At 55.9% G+C, this 17,243-nt stretch overlaps 1 long non-coding RNA gene across 9 annotated transcripts in view; it reads left to right on the top strand.

Moving 5' to 3' along the window:
• Positions 1–16,685, top strand: part of LOC101750501 — a 53,901-nt gene extending 37,216 nt beyond the window's left edge. For 8 of the 9 annotated variants that reach the window (XR_005862229.2, XR_005862224.2, XR_005862221.2 and 5 more), the window contains 2 exons: positions 7,450–7,555; positions 8,507–16,685. This is a non-coding gene — a long non-coding RNA (uncharacterized LOC101750501). Of the gene's footprint in view, positions 1–7,449 lie in introns of all 9 variants that reach the window. The other variant, XR_006930835.1, reaches the window with a different exon arrangement.
• The last annotated feature ends 558 nt before the right edge of the window (positions 16,686–17,243 follow it).

Below are 17,243 nucleotides of genomic sequence, written 5' to 3'. Positions count from 1 at the left end.
GTCTCGTGATTAAGCTCATGAATTAAAGCTATGTAAGTGGTGTTTATTATTGCACATCTGAGAACAGTTATCTAATGGACGGTGCCTAAATTTCCCCCAAACGTGGCTTGTTAAAGTTAAATTCTTCTCCCCAGCAGCTGCTGGGGGTGAGGCAGCCCTTGGCGGGTACCATCGGCCCCGGCCGGCTGCGTGCAGCCCTTCTCTTGTTTCTCTTTCACATTCCTCTTTCCCACATGCAGAGTCTTCCTAGAGGCCGATTTATACTTTCAGCACAATCTTTCTGAGCTCGAGTCCTGTGCGTGTTTTGTTTGAAATATTCAGAGAGAAAGCACGGCTTCCTTAATTTCCAGTAGAGGTTTTGCTTGTGTGGAAGCCTTCAATGGCAAAACAGACCTGCTCAAACGTGGCTTATTTTGTACATCTCTGAATGGCAGGAAATTAGTGGAGATGATTAGCAGTGAGATCAGGACCTCACACGCCGGTTGCGAGATGACTCCTTCGGGTCTTCCCTCACTGAGGCTGCAATCCCCTGCAGCTATATGGATGCTCAGACACTGGCTGGATCCTGCTGCTGCCACCATCTCTCGGGGCTCCGCTTGCCCCATCTCCTCCCCAGGACATCCACATGACCCTCAGTGGCATGCCTTCTGCCCTCCCCTCCATCCCTCATGCCCCAGCCCTGCTCACCACACAGCCCCGTGCAGCGAGTCCTGCACATAACAGCTGCCAGAGCAGCAGAGACTGTAACAGAGGCTGTATTTCTATGAAACCATTCCCCTCTGATGTTTTCCATCCCGTCCCTTGGGTGTGCACACCGAGCAGCAAAGGTGGGTGTCCTGGGGGCCTCCCCGTGCCCCAGTGCTGCTCTGCCCCGGCACTGCTGTTTGGGCATCCCCTGGCATTTCCAACTTTTATTAAAATAAGCCCAAATGGAAATTGCATTCTGCCTCCTCTGGGGTTTCCATGGAGCAGATCTAATTATCTTTCTTTAATAGCGCTAATTGGCGGGCTTAGAGCTGGCTGCTCACCCGCTCCTCTGTTCCCTTTATCCCTCGCGCTGCCACGGCCCCTCACGCCGCCTGGGATTTACACATGGTCTGATGGTTTGAGAAACCACTTTGACTTCTTGCCCTCAATTCGCTCGTGCTACCTGAGCTCCCCAACCTGTTGACAGAGGAGCTTTCCTTTGTCTTTGCAAATTGACACAGCTGCACACTGGGCAAATAGATTCAGACGTTGAGCTTTGGGCTGAATGGATCCTCCAGATTAGCGCAGGGCAGAATCAGCTTTAGAAGGGCTAAGCTGGAGCCAGCGGCAGGAGAATGGAGTGAAGCTCTTTATCAGGATTCACTGCCATAGAAAGGGGCTCCCCGCTCTCCCGGAGATATTTACTTCCCTTCGGGGACGGCATTCCTGGAGCCGATAGCTCATCGTGACCCTGTCCTGGAGTTAATTAGACTACTGTATAATGGGGAGATTCACCCGGAGATTACATGCGGTGATCTCTCACCACACACGCTGTTTGCTGAGCGCTTTGGGGCTCTTGGCAAGCACAAAAGCACAAATGCAAGCAGTGGTGAATTGGGCAGGGGGTGGGGGCTGAGTCCTCCCGCATCCCAGCCGTGCACGCATCAGAGAGCGCAAATTTGGCCACGGAGGTGAAATTAGAAGAACTGGAGCAATGAGGCAGAACAGACAGGTGATGGTCGCTGGTGTTAGCTGCACACTGGTGTCTCAGCTCAACGCATGGCACAGAGATCAGGCACCTAGCCATCAGCCAGTGTCTTGTAGGACTACCTCTGGTGTACCCCAGAACACATCCAAGGCCTTTTCCCAGTACTGGAGATCCAGGCTCTGCCATGAATTAAAGCCAGACTGTGCGTGTGAGGGGGAAGGCATCCCTGCCAGGCTGGGGGGCCATCTGCCTGCCCTGCACACTGGGACGGGATCGCCCGGGAGGCAATTAATGCTGAACAACTTGTTAATGATTTTATAGCAGGTTAAAGAAAATGCCCCAAATAAAACTACGGGAGACCCTCTATAACTCTACACGGCTGTAAATATGTATTAACTTAATTACTATCAGCAATTACAACTCAGTTTGGGAACATTTAAAGTAGGTGCACACAAAAAGGGATTATTATCCTTAGAAAATGAGTGTGGAGATGAAAGGGATTTATTTCTCGCTAGCTAATGAGCAGAGGCAGAGGCATAGGGCAGCATGCCCCTCTGCTTGGCGGTGCTCACAGGGGGGCTCACAAAGCAGACGGAGGTGAGAGGAGTGCGGGGGGTCAGGGCGAGGTGCAGGTGTGCTCAGGACCCCCCTGCTCACACTCCCTCTGCCATCAGGGCATCCATCCCAGCGTGTTCAGCCACAGCATCACTCTACTGAAGTCAAAGCCTTCCAAGCTGTTGCCTGTACATCATGGACTTTGGATGCACTCTTTCTTCCTGGCCATGTATCATGGATGGAGAGGCTCTGAAGTTCACCACTGCTGTCTCCCCAGCTCTGTGTCACGCGTGGCTCTCACTCCAAGCCCAGAGCTGCCTTCTAGGGTGGCACCGGGGGTCTCCAGAGTGCCCTGGGCTGAGCCTGAAGCTGCTCCTGCTCTTTGGAGATGCAAAGTTCTCACAGCCCCCAGCCTTTGAGACCAGGGAACATAGCGGGAGACCTGGTGAGATAAGGCTCTAATTGTGATTTCCAACGCTTTTGTCATGCACCGAGGCCTCCAATACAATTGCAATATCCTTTATCAAGCTCTCAGGCCAGCCTGGGGCTGGGGGGCAGGAGACAGATCCGGAAAGCAGGGGGAGGTGGTATAAGGCTAACCGCAGCCCCAAAATGGAAAAGTACGAGCAGGGATGCCTTCTTATTGCTTTGCAAAACACATTTATTGCCAGAGAATATGACTTTTTCACATAAGATCTGCTTTCATTCTCTGATCTACTCGTGAGCGCTGAGCTCACACACGTGCAGCCCAGCTTTGCTCTTCATTATTCCTGCAAACCGCAGGCTTTCCTAAGGCTCCTGCACCACCTCCAGTAGGAAACCCATCTGAGGAGGAGCCCGGGCTCTGGAATGGGCTTTGAAGCAGTAGCAACCTATGAATGTGATGGCATTTCCTTCTGAGACAGAAAAAAAAAGGACCCTTTGCATTGTTTTCTCTCCTCCACACCCCTCTCCTGGAGGAGATATTGGCTAAGACACACAGATGGGATCGTTTACAGTTTATTCTGGAGCTGCCCTGGCCCTTTCAGGTTTTGTTTATACTGTCAGAAAGGCCAGGAGGGGACAGAGGGGACATCTCCCCACCATCCCATCCCCACCAGGACCAGGCTGCTCGAGCTCTCATCTGCAGAGCTGATGGATGGAATGGGACCAACGGCCTTTATGGCCCCACTGACAGACCATTGGGGCACAGCACCCTGAGCACAAAGTGGCAGTGGGAAAATCCCCTCGGAAGGGTGGGATGTCTTCTCCTTTCTGAACAGAGCCCGACTGGCACCAACTGGCACTGCTTCTTGTTGTTGCCACCAAGCAGAGCCATCCTGGCATCATCCTTGCTGAGCTGCTGAGTGCACAGCCTAGGCTGGGCCCCCAAAGCCTCTAAACTGGCGATCTAACCAAACTGTGAGGAGAAAGCAGCCAGGGGTGAAGCAGGGCCGTGAGCTGGGTGCACAGGAGGAGCTGCTCTGTCAGACTGGCTGGCTGTGGGGCCGCGATGAGGTGGGGATTTCCCCTCCCTCTGCCTGCTCTGCTGTCTCCATCCAAGCACAACAGAGCAGCAGATACGCATTCCCACCCGGCAGCTGCCGGCTGACCTGTGCACAGTGAGTTGAGGAGCCCTGGCCGCACAGCCCGCACGCAGGGCAGCGTGGGGACCTGGGCTGAATTCTGCTTTGGGAATGCACTGGGATGTGAGTGAGCTCTGCAGCGCTCTGCACAGCCTGGGTTGCAGTGCTGGCAGCCGGCTCTCCAGCTCCAAGGAGCACTTAAACAAAGAGAAACCCACACTGGAGGAGCAGCAGCCCCACAGCCCTCCATCTGGTAACAGAAGTGCAGACAGGGCTATGTTCCCTCTGCATTGGCTGCACAGCGAGAGCAGCTTAGATGAACTCTCCTGGCTGGTAATAAAATGATTTTACATATGTAGGAAGCAGGATGTGCAAAGCCCAGGAGTCTGATCTTGTTTCTGAGATCAAACAGAGTCTTATTGTACAGGGGTGTGGAGCTGATGTAACTGTCTGCTGTGCCGGACACAATCGCCGTGGTTACGCAGCTGGACCGGAATAAAGCAAGTCTGTATCTGAACTCATTAATTTTTACAACCAACTGAACGGCTCTGCCTTTCTCTTTGGGCTTTTTGGTGGCTGTGGGCAGAGGGGTGCCCCCACCACACGGGATGGGGCCGGGCCCCACAGCCCGGGATGTCCCGCAGCCACGCGCCCATCTGTGGCCGGCGGGGAGCCGGGAGTGACGGTGTTGGTGTGAGTGTGTGGAGCTGCAGCTCTGCCAGCCGAGGGTGATATCAATGTTTCCACTGGAAACCCCCGTTTTTCAGGTTTATAGCTTGGCTGTGAATTTGCCCTCCAGGCTGGGCTCTAGCAAGCAAGGAAAACCCATGGTTTCCTTGTGCAGTATTCCATCTGGCTGGTTGCACGCTGCTTCCTGACCTGGTTTGCACGGTGCCCTTCACCCGCAGGCACACCAGGGTGCTTACTGGGCACACCACGCGGGTGGCAGTGCTCGGTGACAGATCTGGCACCACACAGCACCGTGAATGAACCGGGATGGTAAATTCTGCCCTAAGAGCTGCCTCTGCCTCCTAACGCGGTAATTGGTGCCATCATCCCATTAAGAAGGCACCCCCTGGAAAGACTTCAATTAAGCAAGCTGCATAAAATGATTTACATTCCCTCTCTTGGCCGGGGCCCTGACCCCAACCTGGCGGTGCCTTGCAGAGCATCTCTGCAGCCTCTGCAGCCCTATCCGAGTGCCCCGGGCCCCCCATCCTCCTGCAGGACAGGTGCCTGAAGCCCTGGGGGTCCCAGGCCAGCCTGGGCAATAGGGCTCTTCTGCTGCCCCAAACTGCTCCCCAGCAGCCCTGAGGGACTGAAGGAGAAGCAGCCCAGCTCCACATTGCCTTCCCAGCATGCTGGAGTTACCATGGTTAGTTTTCCACTGTTCCCTTTGACCCCTGCAGATTTCCCTTATGAGTTAGTGTCCTGGAATGCCTCTTTATTAGGTGTCTCGAGAAGGAAAGCTGACCTGATGCCAGTGCCCCCACACTGAGGACTTTATTAGTTTTTTAATTTTCTGTCTGGGTGCTCTTGCTGCCTCAAACTTTCCACAGCTGTGAGGATTTATTAACGAAGGAGGCTCATTTGTGTCCTGCCTCCCCTTCCCCTGCTACTTCACAAACCCACAACTCTGAGGCTCAGAGGGGACTTTGTCCTGCGGGGCACAGTGCTGCCCACAGAAAGGGACCTTTGTGTGGCTCCACGGCGAGCAGAGCCCTGCTCATCCCCATTGCCACTCTGCAGGAGGTGCTGCGGGACCCAGGTGGCACAAGGCTTCTGCCACTGTGTGGGGACAAGGGCAGGTACAGTGGGAAAAGCAGAGCAGGACAAGCATTTGTGCATTAATTCAGGGGGTAAGGACAATTTAGAACCAGTCACGCTCCTCAGCTGCAGCTGGAAGCAGTGGAGGAGGACGCAGCAGGCAGGATGCCTTTAACCCCTCCCACCCAAAACCTAAAATGCACCAACGTGGGAACATGACAGCAGGCTGGTGGGGAGAGTGAGAAGAAAGATGTGGGGAGAGAAGACATGCTGCATGGGTAGGACGAGTGAGGCTGAAGGAGCCGAGACCCTGCAATATAAACATGCCACAGGGATGCAGGAGGAGAGGGGATGGACATTTATGGCAAGAGAAAAAAAGCACCAAATATTTATTTGCCTGTAGAACAAGTCTCCATGGCAATGACGTGCCTCCCAGCAGCTTCCCAAACACGCACAGCCACGCAGCTCAGGCTCTGCTTGGGGCAACATTTCCACCCATGGAGGCATGTCCCAGAGTGCACAGGGCAGGTTGGGCCCTGGCACACAGAGGGTCCAACCCAACACCTCTAAGGGAAAGCCACCAACGTCAGGTCCCTCAGATAAATGTCACCGCAGCTAATCTGGCTCTGAACCTGCAGGGCCATAAATCCCATTCTTTTGCTGCCAGCTGAAGGATTTGTTCCTGTAACAAGGTGCTTTAACCTCGCTGCGCACTCATTGTTCTGCCCTCTTTGATTTTACTGTAAATGACTGAATTCACTTTTGATGCTCTGCCAGTGCTCATCGATCGTGGCACCGCGCGGGCTGTGCCATGCGTGCCCTGCTGGGGAGGGCTGAAACCCCAGCACTGGGGGGGTGCCCCTTCCCATTAACTCCACCAGCACCCGGATCCCCCTCCTGTTTTCCAGCCCGTGTCGCCACCCGCTTTTTGTTCCCCGTTGCTGGAGCACTTCCCAGTGCCCAGCAGAGGGTTGTGCCCGCGCCCCGCTGGGCAGCTTTGTTCCTGCAGCCACCTGCCCTGGAAGCACAGGGGACACTTGGGCTCGTGAACGGCAGGAAACCGCAGCCCCACCGCCAGCAAACAATGGGCGGAAACGCACCCTGCGTCCCAGGCTGGGAGGGCGGCATGAGGCAGGGACAGACCTCTGCGGGGACAGAGCGGCCCTGCCCTGGCATGTGCTGCTCCTCCAGTGGGAAGGGCCGTGGATGTTGGCTTGGAAGAGTGGGGGGAACTGTGTGCGATGTGCCTAGCGTGCCCGGCGTGGTGCGTGGTGCCTCGCGTGCATGGCGTAGAGCACAACGTGCTGCGTGGTGCTGTGTGTGCGTGATGCTGTGTGCTTGGCGTGGTGCACGGCGTGCAGCGTGCTCTGCAGAGCGCGCACTGCGTGTGTGCCGCGTGGTGACCTCTTGCTGCCTCTGGCCCCGAGCGGGGGCCGGGAAGGGAAGCGCTGCCGGCCGCGCTGCTTTCATCGGAGATCTGGAGCGCAGGAGCCTGCCCAGATCCTAATCAGTGTGGGAAAGAGGCAGCCGGGCCCGCTCTGGCTGCAGCCTGCTGGAGACGCCTTTTATTTCCATAAACTTTATCGCAGCCCGCAGCCCCTGATACACCGCCCACCGTACGCGGAGGGCAGCGTGGCGGGCGGCCAACAGCCGCTCACAGCCGCACGCGCTGCCGGTGCTCCCAGGGGACGCGCGGCCGCACGCCAGCAGCCCCATCCCCGTGGGAAGGGCCGTGTTGGGCTCTGTGCCTCTCCCAGGGCAGCACTGCTGCTGGGTTTGAGGCTTGCTGGGCTTCGCCACAAATGAGCGGTTTGGGCTGCTTTCAGTTTTCTTATTTCTTTTTTTTTTTTTTACTTTGCTAAAAAAGTTTGGGTTTTGTTTCAAAAGGTTTACATTCTTCTTGGAGCACGGAAAAACCAGGATCTGGGGGTTGTTTGCACGCTCGTTCTGCAGACCGGGAAAGACGATTTTCCATTTCTGCTTTGCAGCGTCTGTGAGTGAGATCTGTCCCTGTGCCACATCCGCGCGGCATCCTCCTGCTGCGTGCAGGGGCTGGGGGCACACATTGCCTTTGCAATGGCAGCTGTCATAGCGGTGGCCGCCCATCACCTGGGCTTGGCCAGGCCTGGGGGCACCTTCCCCTCCGTGTTCAGCTCTGCTGAGGATACCCAGCCACACATTGTCCCCGCTCCCCTCCAGCCTGTCCCCAGCCCCTCCTGATGGCTTTTCACCCCATCCCTCCTGCTGCCACAATCCCTGTTCTGTCTGCAGCCTCGTGGCATGCCAATGTGATAAATGCGTTCTCTGTTCTCCGGCACTGGCTGCTCATCAGAGTGCCGGGGAGCTGCTCACAGAGAGCCATTGAGTGCTGTCACCCGCAGTGCTGTCACCCTCAGTGCTGTCACCCATCCCACAGCACCACTGCTGCCGGCACGGGCAGAGCCCCGAGGCCGCCTAGCACTGCTCTGCTCCACTGCTGGAGGGGACGAGGTTGGCCTGACGTGTTCGTTCTTGACAAATACATGTCAGATTGAGTCATCTCTGCTTGCTCCCTGCTCCAAACTCCACCTGGCCACAGCTCCTGCTGCAGCAAAGCCCTGCCCTGGTTGCTGCTAAGCGCTGATGAAAGCTGCTCACCTGTTGGCCACGGGTAGCCATGGTATAAGTATTGCATTTTTTTAAATAACATTTCATAGCAATAAATGTCAGAATCATAGAATTGTTTGAGTTGGAAGGGATCCTCAAGGGCCACCTGGTCCAACTCCCCTGCAATGCACAGGGACACCTACAGCTCCATCAGGTGCTCAGAGCCCCATGCAGCTTGACCTTGGGCATTGAGGGGCTGTTTCTCCTACTTCCACTCTACTTTTCCTCTCGTAGAACTGTGTTGGGGTCAGGAGTGAACCCCTCAGCTATTAGAAATGAGAACCACTCTCTCTTCCAGGCTCAGCAGAAGAGAAGCTCGCAAAGACAAGCCATGACTTCCTGCCTCAGCTCTTGGAAGAACACTCACTTCTTTCAGCAGGAATGCTTTGGTGTTGGGTGTTCCAGTAGCGTTCCATATCACCTTTCACATGCAGAACTCTGGGTGCTCTGCTCCTCCTTGTGTAAGACCTTGGCTCTGGGTCCTTGCTGTGTTGAAACTGGCGGCATTGAAGGGCCCTTTGGGCTGGGAGGATCAGGCCCATGGGAGAGCAAAGGGAAACACCCAGAGTTGGGACTGTTGTTGTGCAAGTCCTTGGAGGGATGCCTGATGGCTGTGTTACTCACCTTGGGTTGCTGGGACACCAGCAGGAGAGACTGATGTCTCAAAGGTGAGCTGAGGGCTCACCCAGAGCCTCTCTGGGGTGGTGGGCACCCCACTGCAGTGATAGTGCTTACCATGGTCGTGCCTGTGGCACGATCTGCTTCCATATCCCCACCCTGTAGGACATCTTTTGTGTCCCGCTGGCCCCAGGGACACTCCATGGTTTATGGCCGCGTGACCAAGGGGCGTCCTTGAGCCTTCCTCCTGAGGGTTGTATTCTTTAAGATGAGAAAATGCTCTCTGTGCCCTTCCCCCAGCTCAAAGCATCCTGTACAAAAATAAAGCGCCCAAAATAGCCCTAGACAGTGCTTGACATTTGCCAGACAGCTGCTCGCGAGAGTGCTGCAAAGATTATGGATTGCTGTGAGCTTCCCTCCTGCTGCCCGCGTGTGCCTTGCAACAGGGCCAGTCTCCACCAGGCTCTCATGGCCTGAAAAAGGCAGCACAGGGACAGGGGGTGCAGGGACAGGCACCCACCAGGTGTGGGCTCGCTTCTCCAAGGGCTGGAGCACAGCAGCCCCAGTGCAGCCAGGACACGTCACCCTATTGCGGGCCGCCAAAAAGTCATCAGGTCAACCCAGGAGCCCTGCAGGAAAGCTGTGGCTCAGAGGGGACCTGGGAGGTGCCTCAGATCAGAGCCTTGGATCAAGCCCTCAGGAGCAGAGCAGGGAGGGGGAGGGAGGGGGGAAAGCAGCAAGGATATGCCAAAATCAGCACCAGGGGAAGGATATGACACAGTGGAGTGAGGCCACGGGGAGGCCATGGTATGGCAAGGGTGGGAGAAAGGGGCACAGCATGGCAGCAGGAAGCCTGGAGGCAGTTCCAACACCTGAAATTCAGGAGGACCATCCTTCAGCAGAGTCTGATCCTGGAAAGGGAGAGTACAAGGCATGAGATGAGATGAGATGAAATATGTAGGGGCTTCATCGTCTAAAAGTGAGATTTCAGCAAGGCATGACCCAGTGGTTTTGTCAGTAACTTCTTAAGAGTACACACGTATTTACAGCCAATGTCTCAGTGGCCTTTAAATAGGAAAAAAAAGCATGCATGCAATATGGAGATGTATTATTTAGGACAGAACATGGTCCTTGAAATACTAATGCAGTAAAGTCTGTAAGTGAGGGACGGAGGTACCTGAGGAGCCATGTGAGCCCCAGCAACACTGCGGTAGGACAGGTGTAGAGGTGCTGCCAGCTGCCAGAGGCACACCAGGAGCAGCTTCAGATTCTCCAGGGGATTTTATGCCCCAAACTAACCATCAGCTCAGCCCAGCTCATCTGTGGGGCACACAGGACATCGCGTTCTGAGCCTAGCGACATATCCCCAACTCAAGGGATGGATCTCCACTCATAGCCTTGAGCCTCAAGCCTCACACACCACCTCATTATATTCTTTTTCATTGTCACGTTGACCAAATCAAGGTTTCCATGGAAGTGCTGGGAGTTCTCTGCAGGATCTGTCTCGTTCCCTGGGCCATGAGACGAAAGGCTCTTCAGATCTCTGAGAACAGGCACTTTCAAGCTGTTTTCCCATGCCTGTTGATCCAGTCTGTGCACAGACCCGTCCCTGCTGCTCCACCAGCCCACAGCTTTGATGTCGGCAGCCCGGCGTGCTCACCTCCGAAGCATTTCCCAGCACATGTCTGGCTGTTTATACCTTCGAGGCACGCAGCCGCTCTCTTCTGTTTAAGGACCGTCTTGACCACATCAGTAGAGTAAGAATCGCTAAAAATAGACGAGCTGGCAAACTTCACAATATGGAAAATGACATGCTTTTGAAATCTCTGGAAAAGGATGGATTCCTTAAAGGATAGTTTACAAATACTGATTTCATTATTTATGGTAGCCGTAAAACACAGTGCATGCGGAAAGCATCGTCCCATTGAAGCCGGGTGTTACTCATTACAGCGGTGTTCGCGTTCCAGCGGGTTCCTCTTTTCTCCCCTTGCCCTGCCAATGTGTTGTCCCTCACCCTCCCCGATTTCTTCATTCCTGAAGCCTCCGGTAGCCAAGGGAACGTGCTCCTTTCTGTGCCAGCTGTCCTGGTCTTATTGTTTCTTCTAAAAGATTTATTGCATCGTTGCTCCCTGCTCCTCTCACTCTTTCCACCGGAGTATTTGTGGACGCGGGTCCTGCACCTGTTCCCCAGTCCTCTTCTCCTCCCTGTCCTGCCCTTCCGTGGGGCTCTCCTGCAGGAACGCCGTGGGTTTGTGTTTCATCCCTAGGCCATACCTTGGGAACACTGAAGCCGTGCCCTGCAGTCTTGGCACAGCAAAAGCAAGAGGTTTCTCAGGAATGTTCTTTAGGGCTCTGGGATCCGCTTCAACTGTTACAGACATGTATAGATGTAGGGCTGTATGTACCCGGACAGAATGTCTCACACCTCACCGCGACAGCAAGCAAGCTCTGCTCCATTCAAGGCAGACCTCTCTGCGGACAGGGCTGCTGCCCGTGTCTCCTGTGACATTTGCTCCGTTCCAGCTGCCCTGGGGTCAACCCCCTGGGGTTAAGCAGAGCTCCTGGTGCAGGGTTAATGCTGTGCTCACGCGCTCCCCGATGTATTTATAACTTTTACATCCCTCTGACATTTTATGGCCAGACAGCATTACAAGGGACAAGTGCTTTCCATTACGCACTGGGATGAGCTCCCGCTCGCGCCTCGCAGCTCCTATGACATAATGCACGGCCCAGTGGGGCACAGCCTGGGATGCCCCAGCATCAGTATGGTGTGCAGCCAGCCAGCCCCACTGCTCATCCTTGGCCCTGTTGTGAGAAACACAACCTGGATTAAAATGTCCATGGAGGGGAAGGTGCACATGGCCCTGTGGCTGCCCTGGCTTCAGTTTCAGCCCCAGGCTGCCCCTGGCTCAGCTGACCCAGAGACAGCAAAGACTTTGCTCCATCTGGGAATGGGGAAAGTGTGACCAAGGGACAAATGCTGCCTGTGTGCACGCAGATGGCCCAACTGCTGCCCTAGCATGGGTGAAGGAGGTAAAAAGAGTTAAAAGGACAGCACTTGCAGCTCCGCACAGGTCACTGCCTTGGCAACTGCCCCTTGGGAAACATTTTACTCCCATTTTGTTCCTGCCTGACAAGGAAAAGAGGTGGAAGCAGGGCAGGCCCAGTGGCCACCGGGACAGGCAGCCATGGGGTCGCACGCTGCTGAGCACACGCAGCCCCAGACACTGCACCCCCCTCCTCTTTGTAAAGGCTTTTGCAAGCAATGCCCTGGAGCAGAATGAATTAAAGCCTAATAAAGCAGTGGTAATTTGCAAACTGGAAATGCTCCAGAGTGCCCAGGACTAATTCATTAAAACCTTCCTCTGCCCCTCCCATCCCCTGGCAGGCTCTGGGCAAAGGCTTCGAGCTGTGGCCCCACTGCCCCGCACTTCCTTGAGCTGCAGCCCCATGCTGTGTGTGGTGGTGCAGGGACTGACCCCAGTGCTGGGACCAAACCAGGCACCGCTTGGCTGAGCTCCTCTGGAGGCAGCAGGTGCCATGAATTCGAGCCCGGTGTCTGGGGGCTCGGGGCAGCTCCGCCATCCCAGCAATGTGCCCGCTAAGCAGGGATCGGCAGCGAGCAGAAACGCTATCCAGAGCCATCCAAGGTGGGTGGACAGGAGCTGCCCAAGTCCGGCCGAGCTCCAAGTCCCATTGGCATTTTTTGTGCATTGCCAGCCAGGCTGTCTGCCTCCCAGCTGGCTTCTGCCACAGCTCAGATTGAGGGAGAGGCCAGGCTTCCATTTCCTCGCCCCTAATTTCCAAGCCTGCAGCTCCTTGCAGGCTTCTCCCTGAAAAATGCAAACACTCGGCCCTCATCCCCTTTCTCATGGGACTGCAGAGCTAATTCGCTTTCCCCACATTTGCATCCCACAAATGATGCCCAGCAGATACACCCAGCACGTAAACACAGTCGTTAGCATTTAGTTACATGTACACCTACACACACACACGCTGAGATGAGGGGTTCTTCCAGTGCAGCTCAACTTCTGCAAAGTGTTCATAAGGCCAACTCTCATTTGAAACCGAGCCTCAAAACCTTGGAAGGACTTGGCTGATCCTCATTGAAAATTTGACTGATGTGTTTGGAAAGTGCAACAAACCTCAAATCAGAGGAGGGCTGCATGAGCTGCTTGCTTTCCTTGTTCATTTCTGGCAAGCAGGCGCTTCTGACCCTGAGCTCCTAAACTTGATTCCTCCACTAAAGGAAATCCAGCAGAAGCTGCCGGACTGCCTCTCCGATGCCAAAGCACCAGGCAGCACCTATTGCTGAGCAGCACTGAGCTGCAGTGGGATGGCCACACACCTCGGGGATCGGGGACCTCAGCACTGTCCGCACCCTTCTCTGCACGGCCGTGCTCACGGAGAGCTGGAAGCACTGCAGCAAAGGGCAGGGAACCTAAGAAGCTTTATTTTAATTGATCTGAGTTCACTGAGCCTGCCAAGTTAATGAGTCCCCAGCAAGCAGCTTTAACGAGAGCCCGTGGCAGGCTTAAAGGAACAAGATGAAAATGAGGGCAGAAATAGATGCTTGTCTGCAGAGCCTGATCTGCTGGGGCCAGCGAGGCGAGGAGGAGCCGGCGAGGGCTGGCGGCAAACGCGGGGGCACAAGGCGAATGTGCTGCTTCAGCGCTTTGCATTTCTGCCCTCCCGCCAAGCACAAACCCTGCTCTGCCGGTCCTCTGCCGGCCATTAATCCTCAGGGCAGAGGGAAGCGTTGCTCCCACCCTCCGTACCCTTCGGTCTTGCCCAAGTGAGAGTTCAGTCTTGGGGGCTGTGGAGAATCCCCCCTGCAGCACTGGTATCCGTGGGTGGTGAGCAACAGAGATGCTGCAGACCCATTGCCCTTCTCCTGCCCACCCATCATCCTTCTCCTGCCTATATCCATTATGCTTTTCCTGCCCACCAATTACCCTTCTCCTGCCCACCCACGACCCTTCTCCTGCCCATCCATCGCTCTTTTTCTGCCCACCCATTGCCCTTCTCCTGCCCACATCGCAGCCCAGCTGAGCGCACGGCTCAGCCCAAGCCGGGCTGACCAGGGCCGGCTCCAGGCACTGAAAGGAGCCATTGTCTGCCCGAGGCTTTGAAGATGAAGGCTCTTGTACAAGTGCCAGGTGGCGGTGGGGTGGCCACGGCCGGTGCTGGGACAGCTCTTGGCTTGTGGGATCCTGCTGTCAGCACCCCACACCCAGAGAAAAGAAAAAGATGTGAGAAGGAGAGTGTGTTTTCTCAAACCAAACTGGGCTGCAGCCCCCACCCCTCCCGCAGGGCCCTGGTCCCTGTGAGCCCAGCAGGGCCGCAGGCACCGGGGGTGCGGATGTCCCGTGCCACCCGCAGGGCTGGGGCTGGCAGCGGGGCTGTGCGGAAGCGCTGGGAGAAAACACATCGGGGAGGGCGGTGAGCCCGGCTGCTGTTCCTCCCGCCGCACGGCCGGGCCGGGGCAGGGCAGCTGCTGTGAGTTCACTGGAGCAGCACTTTCCCACAGTCTGGAGGAGTGACACATGGCTCTCACACATTCCTGTGCCGGCAGGCTCGGCCGTGCTTGGCGAGGAGTCAAGGCAGACGGAGGGCTGCCGCTGGGAGCTGCTGATTAGCAGGTTCCGACTTTGGCACCAGCCCGGCCCTTGGAGCTCCGGGCGGCTTCGTGCGAGCACTTAACCCTTCCAGCGGCCGGGAGCGATGCCTCCCTCCTGATAGCATCGATTTCCCAACCCCAGGGAGGCTGCTGAGCTCATTCCCAGCGAGCAACCGCAGCCGCAGGTGGGGGCTGTGGGTGCACCACGAGCAATGGTTACGTGTCTCCCATTCGTCCTCGAGATAGAGGAGCTGGTTCAGTGCCTTCCTCGTTGCCTGCTGGCTGTGCCTGCTTCCAGCCCAACCATGACCTCCTCTAAGGCTGCAAAGAGCTTTCTGCCAAACAGCCGGAGGCGAGCCCGGGATGTCTGGGGGAATGCAGACAATGCAAACGCTCCCTTTTATCTCACCTAGGTTTTTTCCGCTCCTTGCAATTAGCTGCTGCTCTGTCTGCTCCCCATTTCCCTGCGGTTCCTCCCGGCAGCCCTGCCTCTGAAATGTGTGGAAGGAAAGCCACATCCCCGTGTGCCCTTCAGCTCTTCCAACAGCTCTCCGGTGGCCGTAGGCACTGTGATGGCTGCTGTGGGCTCGGCGGGGCTCAGCATCACCAGGACCACCCTCACCCTTCCTCCTGCCCCCGTCCCCAGGTGGGGAAACCACAATGTACGGGACCACAGTTTCAATCCTTCTGAAGCAGCGCAGGAAGCAGCACAGCCTAAAACCCTTCAGATATTTGCTTTGACAAGAAACCAGATAGCCGGATCCGTGCGGTGCGAGTCCTGCCAGCCCACCCTCTTCCCGCACTCAGCCACTACATGGCCATCCCAAATATTATTTTTTGGAAACCACTTCCATAGATCAACAGAGGCGTTGCGGCAGAGCCGTGCAGCCGGGGAGCCGGAGTGCTGCCACTCACTGGAGCAGAACAAGCCAGCGAGTCCGCACAGAACGGGATTAATGAAAGCCAGACCACAAAGCCCATAAAAACATATTTCTTGCTTTTATTAGACCAATGCAATTGTATGGAAAGAGCAGACAGCTCTGAGATGCCCAGACCCAATATCATGGACATTGCCACCACCAAAGCAGCTGCGTGTCCCCTGCTGTGCACCAGGGCACGGGGATGCTGCTGCTCATCCCCATTGGTTTGGCCTCACTGGGACAAGCTGAAAATAAAATGTCCCCGTGGGGAGGGGAAATGCTTTTCCTGTCGTAGGAGGCATGATCTCCTGAGTGAGCACTGGCAAAGAAAGGCATCTTGTTTGGGGGGCTCTGCAAGGCAAGATGAAAGGGGAAACCTACATTTTTCAGCCCAGCCTGCTCTTGACGTGGGAAAATAGCACAGACAAGAATAGATAGCTTGTTGGCTCGTTTTTTTTCCTTAACAGATTATCTGTGTGAATGCGCCATGCTAAGCTGGGAGTGAGGCGGGGATGCCCCCAGCCAGCCCTGCTCCCATCCACCCCCCGGGCACCCCGGGGCTGCAGGAGCTCAGCACACTGTGACCACGGAGGTGGCTCTGATGTGCGCACGGCCCCACGCACCCACATCTGGGATGTGAAAGTGCCGTGCTGAGTTTTTCCCCCTGGAGACATGGGACACCGCCTGCTGCGTTGGTGACAGACACAGTGCCGCGTGTGGGACAGCGGCAGGGCCACGGCAGCTCCTGCACAGGAGTGGATCCCTGCCAAAGGGCAGAGTTAGGCGCTGGGCCGCCCGGCCGCAGGCATGTGCACCAAAAGGAGGCCAGGAGCAGCACGCTGCCTTCAAACAATGCAATTACAGCACAATGTGCTCGGGGTCGCTTTTGTCCCTTTTTGAACCATTTGGGGCACGTTGTCAGGTCGGAGGCCGAAAGACCCAGAAACGCGCTTCAGTGACCACTCCCCATTCTCACGGAGCCTCGGCGTGACCGTGAGCCCCATCTCCCCCCTTCCCCCCGCATCCCAACCCCCACAGCGGGGTCTGCAGGTCAGCCCCATCGCCGCCCGCCCGGAGCCACCAGGTGAGGCGCGGCCGCGCGTGTGCATGCACCGGGAGCTGTTTGCATATGAAAGTGGCCGTGCGCTCGGCGGGGCTGTATCATTTATTGTATGATCTTATCTGGCGCGTGCCTCAGCCGCCCTTTCCCACACTCTGCATGCTCGGCTGCCAAGGCCCCGGGCTTAGCCTGTCAGCATTACCCGGGCTCAGCAGGCAGGCAGTAATTCCCTGAATAAAGAAAACATTTTAAGGTTTGACAAGTCCAGCATTTGCATGTCTGTTTTCAGAGAAATAACCATCTCGGGGGATTAAGCCCTTTTTTTTTTTTTTTTTTTTTTTTTTTTTTTCCCATCCAGCCCAAAGTATGAAAACATTCTTGACATAGTTGCCTGAAAAAAGGATTTCTATAGAGCAAAATACCTTGCGTCCTGTGTGAGCGCAGCCATTTGCTTTGAATAAAATAAAAGAAAGGAAAAAAAAAAAAGGAAGAAAAGAGCCGCTGCAGCCCAGCGCCGTGTTGGTTTAGGGCGGGTGAAACAGCACCGGCGAGAGGGAGGGTTTGTGCCCCCAGCACTGCTCCATCCACGCCCCCACCCCAAAGGGAATCCAGGATTTGGGATTTACTCGGGGATGTGCCCCGTGCTGCACACATGCAGTGGGATGGGGCTGGAGCCGCAGTGCTGGGCACCCCCAGCAGCGCCGCCCTCGGGTGCCGGCCACGTGCCCATAGTGCCCAGCTGCCCCCCCCGGCCAAACGGGGCTTTATACTGGGGGATAATGCAGCCTGAGCGCAGGGAGGCTTAAAAAGCAAAAGC

Source organism: Gallus gallus, chromosome 9 (assembly GCF_016699485.2).
Source record: "Gallus gallus isolate bGalGal1 chromosome 9, bGalGal1.mat.broiler.GRCg7b, whole genome shotgun sequence".
NCBI classification, from domain to species: Eukaryota; Metazoa; Chordata; class Aves; order Galliformes; family Phasianidae; genus Gallus; species Gallus gallus.
This window is presented reverse-complemented; position numbering and strand designations above follow the sequence as displayed.